The sequence below is a fragment of the Scophthalmus maximus genome, chromosome 18 (genome assembly GCF_022379125.1).
Source record: "Scophthalmus maximus strain ysfricsl-2021 chromosome 18, ASM2237912v1, whole genome shotgun sequence".
Lineage (NCBI taxonomy): Eukaryota > Metazoa > Chordata > Actinopteri > Pleuronectiformes > Scophthalmidae > Scophthalmus > Scophthalmus maximus.
The window spans coordinates 11,533,219-11,547,500 of NC_061532.1; positions in this window are offsets into that span (position 1 = coordinate 11,533,219).

The following is a 14,282-nucleotide window of genomic DNA, read 5'->3' on the forward strand; positions in this document are numbered from 1 at the left end:
TCCTACCTGTGACAAAAATGAGCAATGCTCTGTTTGAACCGTTTTGACACCTACTCCTCCAAAATGACCGTTGGCTTTAAACTAAAACAATCTGGCAATCTGTATTCACGTATGCATCTTCTTTTTTTTCTTTTTTTGCTTAACAGTGCACGTGTTTTAATAAATGCAACTACAATTAACAAACAAAAAAATATTCCAAATTCAATCAAAAACCATGAAAGCAGATTTCCAAATTGCACAGATTGATGGATTCATCCTGCATGTGTTCATAATTAAATACTGGATTTCATCTATTGTGGATGGAGAAACACACTGCATGCTCCAAAGCCACTGGCACAGCCTGGGATGTTCTCAGGGTTGCCCACATTTGGCATCAGTAATGGGGACACCTAGTGGTCAGTATGTGCAGCTCACACTGACTGTGAGCTGTTTCTGATGTCTTCCTCATCCCATCCATATCCTTTGCTTTGTTCTTATTGTGTTTGTGCAATTTGGCCTTTATTCTTTTTTATTCATTCATCACTTGCTTGTTCGCTTTCTTCTTCTTGCCCCTCCTCTCTTTGCATCCCCACATCTCTTGTGTGTGTGTAAGTGTGTGCGTGCATTTTGTTATGTGGAACTGGAAGATTCCAGTTGGACAGATCATTGCGGCACCCTCCACACACACGCACACACGCACACACACACACACACACACACACACACACACACACACACACACACACACACACACACACACACACACACACACACACACACACACACACACACACACACACACACACACACACACACACACACACACACACACACACACACACACAGAGCTCCCTCTCCCAGCTCTCTCTCTCTCTCTGGAAGGCTTCAACGCAACTGGAGCCTCGGAGGCTCAAGAGAGGAGCCTGGGAAAGGAGGAACAAAGGGCCGTCCATCTGCAGCCATCACCCCTCTGCACCTCCTCTCCTCTCCCCCCCTTGTTATTCCCTCCCTTGGTCCCCTCGCCTCTCTTCCCTCTCCCCACTGGCCAGCGCCCCAAATTAAGACTTCAGACAAGAAAATGGGCTCACAAAAAAAGGGAGCAAAAGCGAGAGAAAGAGAGAGAGAAGGAAGTCCGTAACAAGCCAAGAGGAGCAGAGCGACAAAGCCTCTGTTGTTGGATGGCAGGGCCCCTCTGTTGCTCTGCGAGGAACTGTCAGTGTCAACTTGGAACGCTTGTTGCAAGGAACACAAACCGTAATGAACACAAAACATATACGCACAGGAAGGAACATGCTGCGGAGGACAATTCCCATACTGTAAATGAGGATGTGTAAACTCATACACACACACACAAGTCCATACAAATCATGCCAAGCAAATACCGATAATCCAAATTATAGTGTGGGTTAGAAGACAGCAACTGTGAATCCCCCAGCGCACATCTTCGCTTAGACAGGAGCAAAGTGAGGTGGAAGGAGCTTCCCTTAAAAGTTAATGTAAGTGAAGGTTTGTAGATGGAAACATGTGAGAACATGAGTTGGAAGCAGGCCATGGTCGGATAAATGATGAATAAATAACTGCCGAACACACATTGGTACGCTGTCGTTACAGTGCAACCGGGACCCCAGGGGCAAACACCTGATATATTGTCTTATGATGCGTGCACACACACACACACACACACACACACACACACACACACACACACACACACACACACACACACACACACACACACACACACACACACACACACACACACACACACACACACACACACACACACACACACACACACACACACACACAGACAGAGCAGCCAGTACTCAGAACATTTCTCAAAGAAAGATCAAAGCACTGCAGGTGCCTCTTGCATGTTCTGACCCCAAAATACACTTTAAGTTCACTCCAAGAGAGAAAAGGTCATGGGAAGTGTGTGTGACTGTGTGTGTGACTGTGTGTCTGCGTGCGCGTGTGCGCATGCTTGCACATAACCGTGTATTGGGGGTAGAGCTACAGACTGGTTTGGCTTCTTCCAGTCTAAACTGGGTCTAGTGGGTCCAAGACAGATGGCACTCAGGGCATAGCTGGTCTGGTCTCTCTGTCTCTCTTTCGATCTCTCGCTCCCCCTCTCTCTCACACACACTCACTCACACACAAACATCTCTTTTAATAGCCATTATTGGCATCCTTTGCCTCTTCCAGATCCCTGAATCAGAAATCACAGAGGCCCATTATATTTCCTATTGACCCATTTGGCAAGATGGTGGGTGCATCGAGTGCTGGATTAAATAGAGAGCAGTTTATAATCCCATAATTCTAATGTTTTAATTACTTAGATGAACAGGAGGTGTTTGAGCAAGGGCTAATCTCTGAGACATAAGGGAGAGAGATAGAGAGAGAGAGGAGGGAAGAGATTTGTGTTTTTCCTTTGCTACACGCACACAGGCTTACTCGTGGAATATTAGCAGAGTATTAAAGTTCATCACCTGTTATCAACACAGATTAAAAGATTCACAGATTTAACTTTTCATATTAAGGTGAGGCCCCGAAAATGGAGGTGCAAAATGATTACCACACTGAGATGTCAGTGCGTACGAGTATGCAGTTTACAGTGGCATCAGACTTGCTTTGATTCCACATACACCATGTTCTGGTTTTAAAAACACATATGCTTAAATTCTGTAGATTCAGAAGTAATTTTAATTGGAGACCTTGAGTGACATCCATGGCTGTAACCGATCCCACAACTGTCTTTGATAACCACCCCTCCTGCCAATCAGGCTGTAGGACAATGGCGGCTAAACCAAGGCTGCTGACCTCATGCCTGAGGTCTGCTCGATACAGAAGGGGTCTTAACACCGTTCAACTTGCCTTTTGTGTCTGGGGCCGTTTTTCAGATGCTTCTGAGTACTGAGGATCGCCACGCAGTATCTCTCTAGGGTTCAGGATGCACGGACACACACACACATGCACCGACAAGCATCCCCTTGATCCATGGGCTGGAGCGTTGAGCCAGGAGTGAGCCTCAAGACAAGGAGTGACAACCGGGACAGCTGCAGGGGCTGAAAGCCAGTCTTAACCACCGCCAACCCCCTCCACCACCAACACCCACACTCCCTCCAGCCAGCCAAACAAGCCATTGTTTCTGGCCAGGGCCTGTGGTATTTCATTTGTCATGAAATGGATACGGACATGGGACGACCATGAGGCACTTTCTCAAAAAAAGACATTACTGCTGCTGCTGCTGTGGCTGCTGAGCCCAGCTTGCTAACTCCCTTCATCCTCAACCTTCTCGTGCAGCTTGCCCCAAGCACCCTGCTCTGAACTATTAATAAACTGCTTTTTCCAAGGTAAAGAGAGAGGCAGGGAGGGGTTGGTCCGAAGGGTATTGTTTTCTGAAGGGCTGTAAGAAGAAAGGAGTGAGATTGTGGGAGGGACTGAGGTTGGCTTACGTGCCAATCTGTTTTTGTCATCCTTTGTGATCTTCACTTTCTCAGGTTTCTCAGTGGACATTAGGCAGATTAGGCCTGTGAGTCAGGTAGGTCATCAACGTCCCGCTCAGCTGTTGTCAATTTCTACTGAGAATCAGAGGGGCATCATGAGAGAAGGGCTAGACCAGCCACCTAATAACTGACCAACTTTGTTCACATGGCTGCTCACACGTGCCACGTCTTCGAGCAACTTTCAACACATAATTGACAGCAAAAGAAGGAGGAACTGACAATGCACAGACGCGCATCTCGTGGCGTTTATCAAAACACAAAAGATTCTAAGATGCTCATCACCATCCAGAGCTCCATGACCCATAATTCCCTAAGTCCAACAGAGTTCATGGGCATAAAAACAATAGCCCTCTATCTCCGTCAAGGGCATTCCTTGGCACAACAATAGGACCATCTCCTCTCCCAGTATTTTCCTTTCCTCCCTCCCTCCTCATTCTCCAGCCCCTCCATCAAAGAGCATTCCAGCTCCAGAGCCCCCTAAGCCCTTCACTTTGGGCCTGTACATGTGACATGGCATGCAGACAGTCATCTTTAAGAATTGATTCATTCTGGTATCCAAAGCCCAGGGAGCCTGGCTGCCAAGATACCCAACATAGGCACCACACATGGGGTTCAGGTACACAGCAGCTGCTCCCCAACAATAAAGGCAAAAATGGGAGGCACTCAGGGGGAAGATGCAGCCCTAACCTCCCTCTCAAGCCTGAACTGGTCACCTTGGGCCAGTTGTTCCCTGCCCGCCTGCCTTCAGAGATGACAAAGGATTGGGTCCAACTTTGGGTTGAGGGTGGTGGAAGGGGGTGGCCATTGAAAGACACCTATAATTCACAATAGAAAAATGGAGAGAGAGGGGCATGGCAAAAGAGGGAAGGAGAAATATTTGTTCCTTCCTTGGCTGAAGCACGACGGCTGTGCTACCAACATGGTACAGAGTGACACATGGAAGACCATAAATAAGGCAATGGCATGTTGTTTTCTTCTTTGGCACGTTGTGTAGGAGCCTGGAGGTCAAGTGAAGGAGATGCAAGCCCATCTCAGGCATACACACACACACACACAAACACACACTCACACACACACACACACACACACACACATATGCAGAAGTAACACCGGGTATGTTGTGGTACTACAGATAGAGATCACAAATCATGCAGAAGGAGACAGGAGAGATATTACTTCACCTGAAGTGTCTCCATAAACTCCAGTGTACCAAAGCCTTGGGAAGTGGTATCACTCCTCCAGCAGGTCGTGACCCACACACATAGTGATTTATTATGATGCAATGTAGCACATCATCCATCATAAATAAGAGGGAGTAAATGAATAGACTGAGGCTGTGGATATAGCAATTCCACCCCCAGAAATTATGTATACTGTTGAACCTCTGTGTAGACATAAATTCCATGATTGTTTAGGATAGGGAAGAAACACATCTCTCACTTTCTCAATGAAGGTTAAGGAACAGAGCAAAGGCAAGAGACAGTAAACTGATAAAGGACAGAAGACGAAGATGGACAGACGAGGACAGAGAGTAACTTGGCATCATCGGTCTTCCTGTTAAGGCGCAAAGGCATAAGAGGGAAAGCGAGAGCCATCGAGAGCTCGGGAAAGAGGCGGAATTTACCAAAGCAGCTCAGGAGGGCCCTCATTACGATATTAAACAAGATTTAATAAGTGAGAGTGATTTGATGAGGTGATTATCCCGGCCCATTAATCAAGCAGGCTTCTGGCCTCGCTGTAATATGGCCCATCTTTCCCCCCTATACCAAAGCCTCTTTAGATGCTGAGCTCCTTACTGCACTAACACCGCTTCAGAAACAGCACCAGGCCAAAAAAAAAAAGGCATATTACGTCTCATCTCTCAAGCCTGCGGGTATTTTAAAGGGTCACTCATCCCTCCACCACCCTGTCCGCTCTTCTGGTGCATCTGATAAATTGAACTCCTTAACATCTGGGTCAGAAAGTAAAGTCTTATCAGAGGGAGCTAAGAGTGATAACTGGCAATGATAACGTAAAAGCATCTGTTGGTTTTAAGGCTTTTGGTTTGAGAACAGAAGGAAGTTGCACAGATGCCACTGGATTGCTGGGTTTTGTGGAGAGGTAGGGGAAGAGTATGTGTGTGTGTGTGGGGGGGGGGGGGGGGGGGGTACAAGTACAAGTACAATGAGAGCTAGCACAGTCTCCTGTTTATCAAAAATAATAATATCGCCCCTGCAAAAGACACCCTACTGCAACCAAAATTCTTTTCCCTATTGATAAGTCAAGTGTTTTGTTGATGTTGCTTGTGTGTTGTTGTTTGGGTTTTTTTTATCATCTAATATTTCAGAAAATAGTGGAAAACAGCCCAGGGCCTCAAACTGTATTTTTGTCCCAAACAGACTATTTATTTACAAATAAATACTCAGTTCTGAGAAGCACAGATGAGCAAATGTTTTGCACAGGTGCTTGTTAATTAACTAACAACTGCGTATTAATTTTCGGTCGAATGGCTAATAGATTTACTTTTTCAACCTTCACGGCATGGAGTGATATTCCACAGCACATTTAAAGGAGCCAATATTTAGAATTTTAAATGAAAAATGCTATTGTTAAAGTGCCATGGAGAAAGTGACCTGTGTCCTTAAAGAGAAAGAGACCTACTAGACTTGACCTGACTTAATCAGTTGGTTATTCCATTACTCATACACTAACTACTAGTACAGAACACTTTTAGAAAGTTATGAATTTCTTCAGTTATTTCTTAAGCAGAAATGCCAAACATTCTCTCATCTCAGCTTCTTCTCTTCTTCTTTTGAGGATTTGATGCTTGTTTTGATCATATGATAGTAAACTGAAATCTTTGGGTTTTAGACAGTTGTTTGGATTAAACAAAAAATGTGACAGAGTCCCTATGTGAGACGCATGTTTCATGATTTATTGACATTTTGTAAACAGAACAATTATTCAAGTAATTGAAAAGATAAAGAAAATTGTTGGTTGCAGCCCTATGACAAAATAAAACCTTTAATTGACTTTTGGTGACTATATTAAGCTAAGTAGACTCATGCATCTCAGAATAATTCAGATTATTGATGTTAAAATCTAGACATGTTCATATCATTACTACATAATTTTAAGACATCATGAAAACAAAACAATGTAATTTCCTCCTTGCATTGGAATAAATCCGTGGGCAGCCAGTTGAGCTTTTGAAAACTTTCCAATCTGTCACTACCCAGTTCCGCGTATTTATTAAGAAAAATCATTTACAGTGTAGAATGATATGATAGAGCAACTCAGTAAGAGACAAGAGGGCAAATATAACCTCAAGTGTGGAAGAGAATAGGTATTACAAAGACAGCCAACCCCCCCAAAAAACATTTTAAAAGCTCAAGTGGAAGAAGATTACCTTAAAGCAGACGTGGGACGGAGCTTTTTCTGGGAACTGCCGGAGAGTATTAATACAATAAGCACAGAAAATATAATACAAGAATGTTTTTATCAACATAATCCGGAGAGATGAGGCCGAACCAACCTGGAATATAATCCCAAGGAGAAGGTCCCCTGGTTATCAAGCGCACACGCACACACACACACACACACACACACACACACACACACACACACACACACACACACACACACACACACACACACACACACACACACACACTTACAGAGACACACTCACACACACTCTTATCATGTCTCGCCCTCGCTTTGAATAATCGACTGATAATCTTCAAGAGGATGTTGTCCCCTCAGTCTTATCTTTACTGTAACATCTCCACAAGCAATGAGGGCCACGAGGTCAGCTTGTTAATATTTACATTAATATGATTTTTTTTATCATAATGTATGATTATTTAGATACTGAAAATATAATTTGTTAGACAAAATCCTATATTTGATTAAGACTGACTTTTGACCCACCAGGTGCTTTGCAATATCAGAATAAGCCAAAGCATCAAAAAAGCCAATCAGTATGTCCCTTTGATGTTATAGGAGGCAGTGAAGAACATTGAAAATGAGAAAATGAATGACATTCAGGGGCAAATTGTATCGAAACTGCATTCATCTTTTATTGCTGTCCATCCTATTCATACCTCACTTAAAATGTTTTTATCTGGTTTTATTTTACTCTATGTTTTTTAAATGTGGTTGTCACTTGCCTTAACAATAATACAATTAGACAATGATGATTAAGGAAATTAAAACAGTACAACTGTGACCGACGGACACCATGAGGGGAAAAAAAGTTGCTTGAAGGACAGATGCAGAATTTGGTAGCTTAAACTCAGATCCCTGTAAGACAATGTCGCCTTGGCGAGCAACTTTCTCTCTCTCTCTCGCTCTCCCTCGCTTCCCCTCCATGTATCTAAGCAGCGTAATTTGAGTAAATGACAGGGGAACATCTGCTGTGCATAAGAGAGAGGCCAACACTTTAACATGCAGATGTCTCTCTCCATCTGCATTAATTCAATAATTACCGCAATGGAGGGAGGGGAAAAAATCTTTTTTTATAGCTTAAGACAATGTTATCTGTGCCAGTTGGTATGGGGCGGGCGAAAGGGGAGGGGGGGCGGTGAATGAGTGTGTGTGTATGCGTGTGTATGTGCTGCTGGAGGTTTGTGAGAGGAGGGGTAGATTATTACACCATTTAGCCAGAGCAAGCTGTCACATTGCAGAGAATCTCACTAATTCCATTGTGCCCTTGGTGAGTCACTGGCAGACTCCAAGTGACCGATGATGCCTCGACGCTACCACTTGGCCACCAGACAAGCAACCTGCTTCCCTGAGGGTGCAACGCACACGCACATGCACGCATGCACGCACACACACACACACACACACACACACACACACACACACACACACACACACACACACACACACACACACACACACACACACACACACACACACACACACACACACACACACACACACACATACTGTATGTAGATATGACTAACCTGTGTATTTTAATGTAGGAGTATGTGCATAATGGAGTGCATGCTTGCAATGCAACCACTTTTCAAAAAGACAATGCTTCATAATGTTCACGCGTGTGTATTTGTATGTGTGTGTGAGGGAGAGATTGTGGTATAGTGCAGGCCATTGGCCAAGGTCTCCAAATACTAAAATTGGGGGAATTTGAAGCACGGCAGTAATGACAACAGGTCAAGGCTTTGGATGTATTTCTATAACCACTGAATCACATTTAAAATGTCTGGCAATCATATTTTGGCTTGGCACCACCAATTACAGTGAAAATATGGGGCCACAGAAAGCATTAACATGTGATGGTTTCCAACCAAATTGAGCTAATTACTTTATTGAAATGTGGCCTCCAATAACTGTAACAATGTTCTTTAGCATTTATAAAGCAATTAACCAAATCTGATGATAATGTCTTTAGTTTCATAAAAGACATTGAGAAAAGATGAACTGTGAAGAAGAAAAAGGTATTGTGTTACTTGATTGAGACATCACCTGTCTACATACCTGTGAACACAACAGTAGCCCATGTGAACCAGATTTACATGTGTTAAATCAAACGTCATACCTACACACCAACAACCAGCTAAGCACATGACCTCGCAAATGAAAAAAGTCACACTGTCGATGAGAGGCTTTCAGACAAACACAATTAAAGGATGTATCACTGCACATATATTATTACACGTATAAATAAACCCACAACTTGACATAATACCCGTGAGCATGCACACACTTGACCATAGAGCCGCGCAGACGTGCGCCCACATCCATGCACGGTCACACACTCACATATCTGACTCTTTCATGCCTGCTAAACATAGGGACAAAGGAAAATATTTGTATACTTGGCAGGCCAACTTCCTTTGATTGCAGTAGTGCTGCAGTAGGAAACAATGCACAGGCACTATTAATACACCAAGGAGAAAGAGAATTCCTCTTAGAGGAAAGCTCAAAGGAGCCATCGGCCAGGCTATTTACAGACTTACTGACTGATTGGAGGACTGACTGCGCTACACTTACTGTAGTCTCTGCATCTTGTCTTACCCGACTTTTTTTTCTGCAAGGACTCCGACATGCTGACACATACAGTCCGTTGAGCGTTAGAGGGCCAGAGTTACATTTTCTTGCACAATACCTTCTTTTATACATTTTGCTGACCATTCTGGTTATGACACTTTCAGTGTGCAGATATCAAATACAAGCAAGTGCTTGGGTAACAGATCTCTCATGTGCCTCCACTGCAGCATCGCGTCCACACGCCCGTGACATTTGACTGGTGGTAAATAGCTGCCCGGCCACACTTATGATCGTTTCTCCTTTCTAAAAGTGCCCAGTTAAAGAGCATCAAATCCCCACTCGCTAAACCCACACAAGCCCAACCTTCATTAGCATAGCTAACAAACTCCCTGAAAGAGCAACAGAGGAGCGACAGAACAATGGCAGTCTATTAAAGGGGAGATGCGGGGGAGAGGAGTAGGAGAGGAGGAGGCGGGGGGGGGGGGGGGGGGGGGGGGGGGGGGGGGGGGGGGGGGGGGGGGGGGGGGGGGGGGGGGGGGCTATTGTTCTGGTCTTATTTAGCCTTTGGTGTCACCCTGCAACTGTTGTCACTTCTAAGTTTAGCCGGACGGCTGAAGAGGACAGCGAAAGAAGGAGGAGGAGGAGGGAAGGCAGCCAGACGAGGAGGTGTGGAGGAGGAAAAGAGGAAGATGGAGAAGAGAGGGAAGGGTGAACAGGGAAAGGTGGTATGAGCAAGAGAGGATGATGAATGCATTTAAAACTCAAAAATACTGAAAAATTTACATCCTTGCCAAGAGTTCAAGTTGATGTTTTCAAAAAGCTTTTTGTGTTTGTACAAAAACGTCCAGTTCAGGCTTAACAACAAAATTTCAATGCAGATTGATTTTCATCACAAACCATTAATGTGTGTACATATAATCTAAAAAATATGACAAGACCCAAGTGTGTGTATTCAACAACGTATGAAGCTGAATCTGCTCAACGGCTCACCTTGGATTCTTTTTTATGCTCAGCTCAAGGTCTTAGATGCAGCTGAATTTAAAGATTACAATTTATGGATGGATCTTGTGGAAAGTTGCTCTGAGAAGGATGAAACCTACCAGACAGGTGTGTCAGCCTGTGGGTACACATGGTGATAGAGATAAAACAAATAACCTTATTAAATTCAGTAAAGATGAATTTCAAGTCACGTGCTACGTGGATGTAATTGTACTTTGAGTGAAACTTGGGTGCAAGTGGCCAACTTGAGTGTGTATACATCTATATATCGTATGCCCTGACAAGGCTGGGACCAGACCCAACATGAACTCCTGTCATGTACCTCCTCTATTATTGAGGTCTACTGTAGCCGAGACACACAAAATAGAGGGGTTTTTTTTCCTTTTGGTGAATGTATGCGTTTGTGAACTGAGGAAACAGAAACAGCAGTGTCAGTGTTTGAAAGGCATGAGAGCGAACTAGACTACAAACACTGGGCCAAAGGAGCCAAAAGAAGCGACGAGCCAAGACCTCAGGAGAAAGAAAGAAAGAACAGAAAAGAAAGAACGAGGGAGACAGAGGTGGGAAGGGGGAGACAGATTAGCTCAGCTGTCTGCTCATAAAGCGGCTGGAGGGTGAGGCGCTAAGCCCTCTAGTGAAAGCAGAGCTTAGGTGGGTGACACAGGGCAGTGGACCCCACTCTGCCCACAGTGGCCTACAGCGTCGGGCCTGAGCCAAAGCAAAGACACATGGATAAACAGTGGGAGATGAGGCTCCGCGCCTGCAAACCCCACATGGGCTAAGACGGCCAAACAGGCGAGCAGGCAGGCAGGCGGGCAGGCGTCACATTCCCCCCCAGCCAGGAGTGGAGACAGGGGGGTTAAGGCTTAAGGCTTGGCTCCCTAACTGGCTGACAAGGGACGAGGCAGGATGGTAGACATTGCCTCATTCAAGTCAGTCAGTTCATCAGAAAGTATGTGGATTTACTTGCCTGGACTCAGCTCAGGGGAATATAGGGACAATTACACATGGTCTTGGCATGCACCCCTTCCTAAAGCACAGTCCAGAGTTATCACCAAACTCTGTCCCCACTCCCTCCACTGAATGCAAACACAGCACCGTCCATCGCTCATGCGATGCCCCGCGGATGACCCCTAGTTAACACAGCAGCCTGGGAATGGCCTCCGATGACAAGGTCACAAGTTTGATCCGAGGCCTCCTCTGTCCACGACTACATGCGAGACCGAAAGCAGCAAAGGTCTTTAACCGCACTGGATTTCACACACATCCCTTTTGCTCGACCTCGTGGCAGAGAGGCATTAGCAGCTGCCGTTTAACGAGGTCCTCAATGTGACAAAGTACGGCATCCATCAATGTGGCCGCAAGTATGAGCACAAGTATGACCGCCAGTTTATACACACTGTTGTCTAAGGGTGTAAAAACAGCCACAGAGCTTGTGCAGTGTGATTATTGAAGAGGCTCAAGAGGAAGAGGGTTCTGACAATGTGCAGAGGAATTATGGGACAGTAAAAAGCAAGGATCTGCAAATAGGTCTTTTAGTTTGCACATGAAACCCAATCAACATTGTCCGTCTTCCCATGGAGACCTTATTGATAAAAATTACAGAAAGAATAAAACTGGAGTGGCAAAACCATTACACGTTTACTCTGATTGTCCTACATTATCAATTATTGTCTATGACTTAATCTGTACAGTGTGGTGCCCCCTGCTGAAGAACCATGGTCCCACGTCTGACAGCCATTTCTACTTTTGTTGACAAATTTTTCCTTCACTTTTTGCATTTAATAGAAAGGCTGAAAAAACCCTTCACCTATTATTGATTCAATTAACTTAACTATCCAACCATGAGATGAACATGAAACACCAACACATTACATTGCATTTTCACACATTCATAATTTCAGAACCATTACAGACATTATGCTGTTTATGTATCATATTCCAAAAAAAGAACTCAACTCATATCTCAGACCAAACAGATCAGGTCTACTGTATCTATTTAATGCCACTGTCCTGTCTCTTACTCTGTTGATTTCCCCTAACAGGGTTTCCTTGAGAACTAAATCTACTTAGGATTTATTGTTTCTTATTATTTCTCGTCATTGGAAATTATAATCCTTTCACCTAATCCCCCCTCTCCCTCCCTCTCTTTCAGATCATATTCATCAAGATCATCCCCTCTGACAAAGCAAGAAATCAGTACAGTGGGTAGGTCTAAAGAGATCCCGGGTCGGAACAGGGGGGTTTCTTCCAAATCAAATCGGGTTCCTCTGGTGTAATCAAGACGAGACGCCAAAGACGACTACATAATCTCCCGGGGACATGCCTCCCTTTGCTTGCACATTATTAAAAAATGAGGAGGAACAAATCTTTAGATTGAAAGAATGGAAAAAATGGAATTATAATAAATCGGGGGGGAAACTGGGGCAAGGTTGGATAAAGCCTTCAGATAGAGATGAGGGACAAATCTTCACAGTGGTTTGTGCTTGTATGAGTTTGTGTGCATGCGAGGGAGAGTAGGTGTGCAGGCGTGTAATACATTCACATGGTTGCTTGTAAAATATTTCAATTCACTCAAGATCAAGTGCCTGACCTTAGCGCTCTCTCCCTCCCTCTCTACCTCTGTGTAAAAAACAGGAGTGCAGATCATCCCTCTACAACAACTTAGTCGTTGAATAATCTGTCCGCATCTGAGGTGACTGGTGAACTACAGTGACGCATCATGGATGGGCTTCTTAATGATTCGAGGGTGCACTTACAGATAACACCCACATGATGGCACAACATGACAAAAGTGGACACCAGTTCAGGACTTGAAGGCTCATTTGGTGCATCAGTCAGGGCCCAATTTTCATGATGGATTAAATATTGTGTGGTGCATAATGCAATCAAAGCCAGTGTTGCAACAGTTGAATGATAAAGATACAGATAACTCTACAAAACCTAAGTTGCCACAGTGACGAAAAGATAAACTTTACAAGAGATTACTGAAGATATTGGCTTTAAATGAAAAAATTACATAAGTATATATATATATATATATATATATATATATATATATATATATATATATATATATATATATATATATATATATATATATATATATATATGTAGATAATTTATTAAAATATAAATCTTGAATATACTGTATAAAGCGCCCTCTTCACCACCAGAGGGCCTCCTTGAACTGTTGTAAAAAGCTCTAGCACTACATAAACAAACTGTGGCTCTTTATGTATGTTGGTATTTTGAGTTGGGGTTTTTTTTCACATAACCTAAATCAGAGAAAATCATTATTTGTCATGAGTTCTGATGTTGATGTTTGATGGATACAAAAGTCCCTGTCCTCATTTCTCTGCTGTCCACTAATAAAGCTATTAACTCCCTTAAACAGAGTTTATATGGAAGCTCCCTTAATGCAATGGGATGTCATAAAACATTAACAACAACAATAAGGCATTCGTTTTCATGTTGATGGTTATAGGTCCGACCGTCTATAAAGAATACTGTGGTGTTGCTCTGTGTGGATGGATAGTGTCCAGACACCTCCACGACAGCTCATTGTCTCTTTAAAGTGAAGTGAGTGTGTGCTGATATGGAGCGAACACACCACGGGACGTTGAGAGGACACGAACATCATTTCATTTGTTCAACCAGAGCCGACATTCACAGATGTTCACGGTGGATATGAAAGTGCTGATCATTAATTCCATTTTTCTTCCACTGCTTTTTATCCCACGTGTAGACAAGGTCCTGATCAAAAAAACACTATACTTAGACTGGTCAAGTATGGAC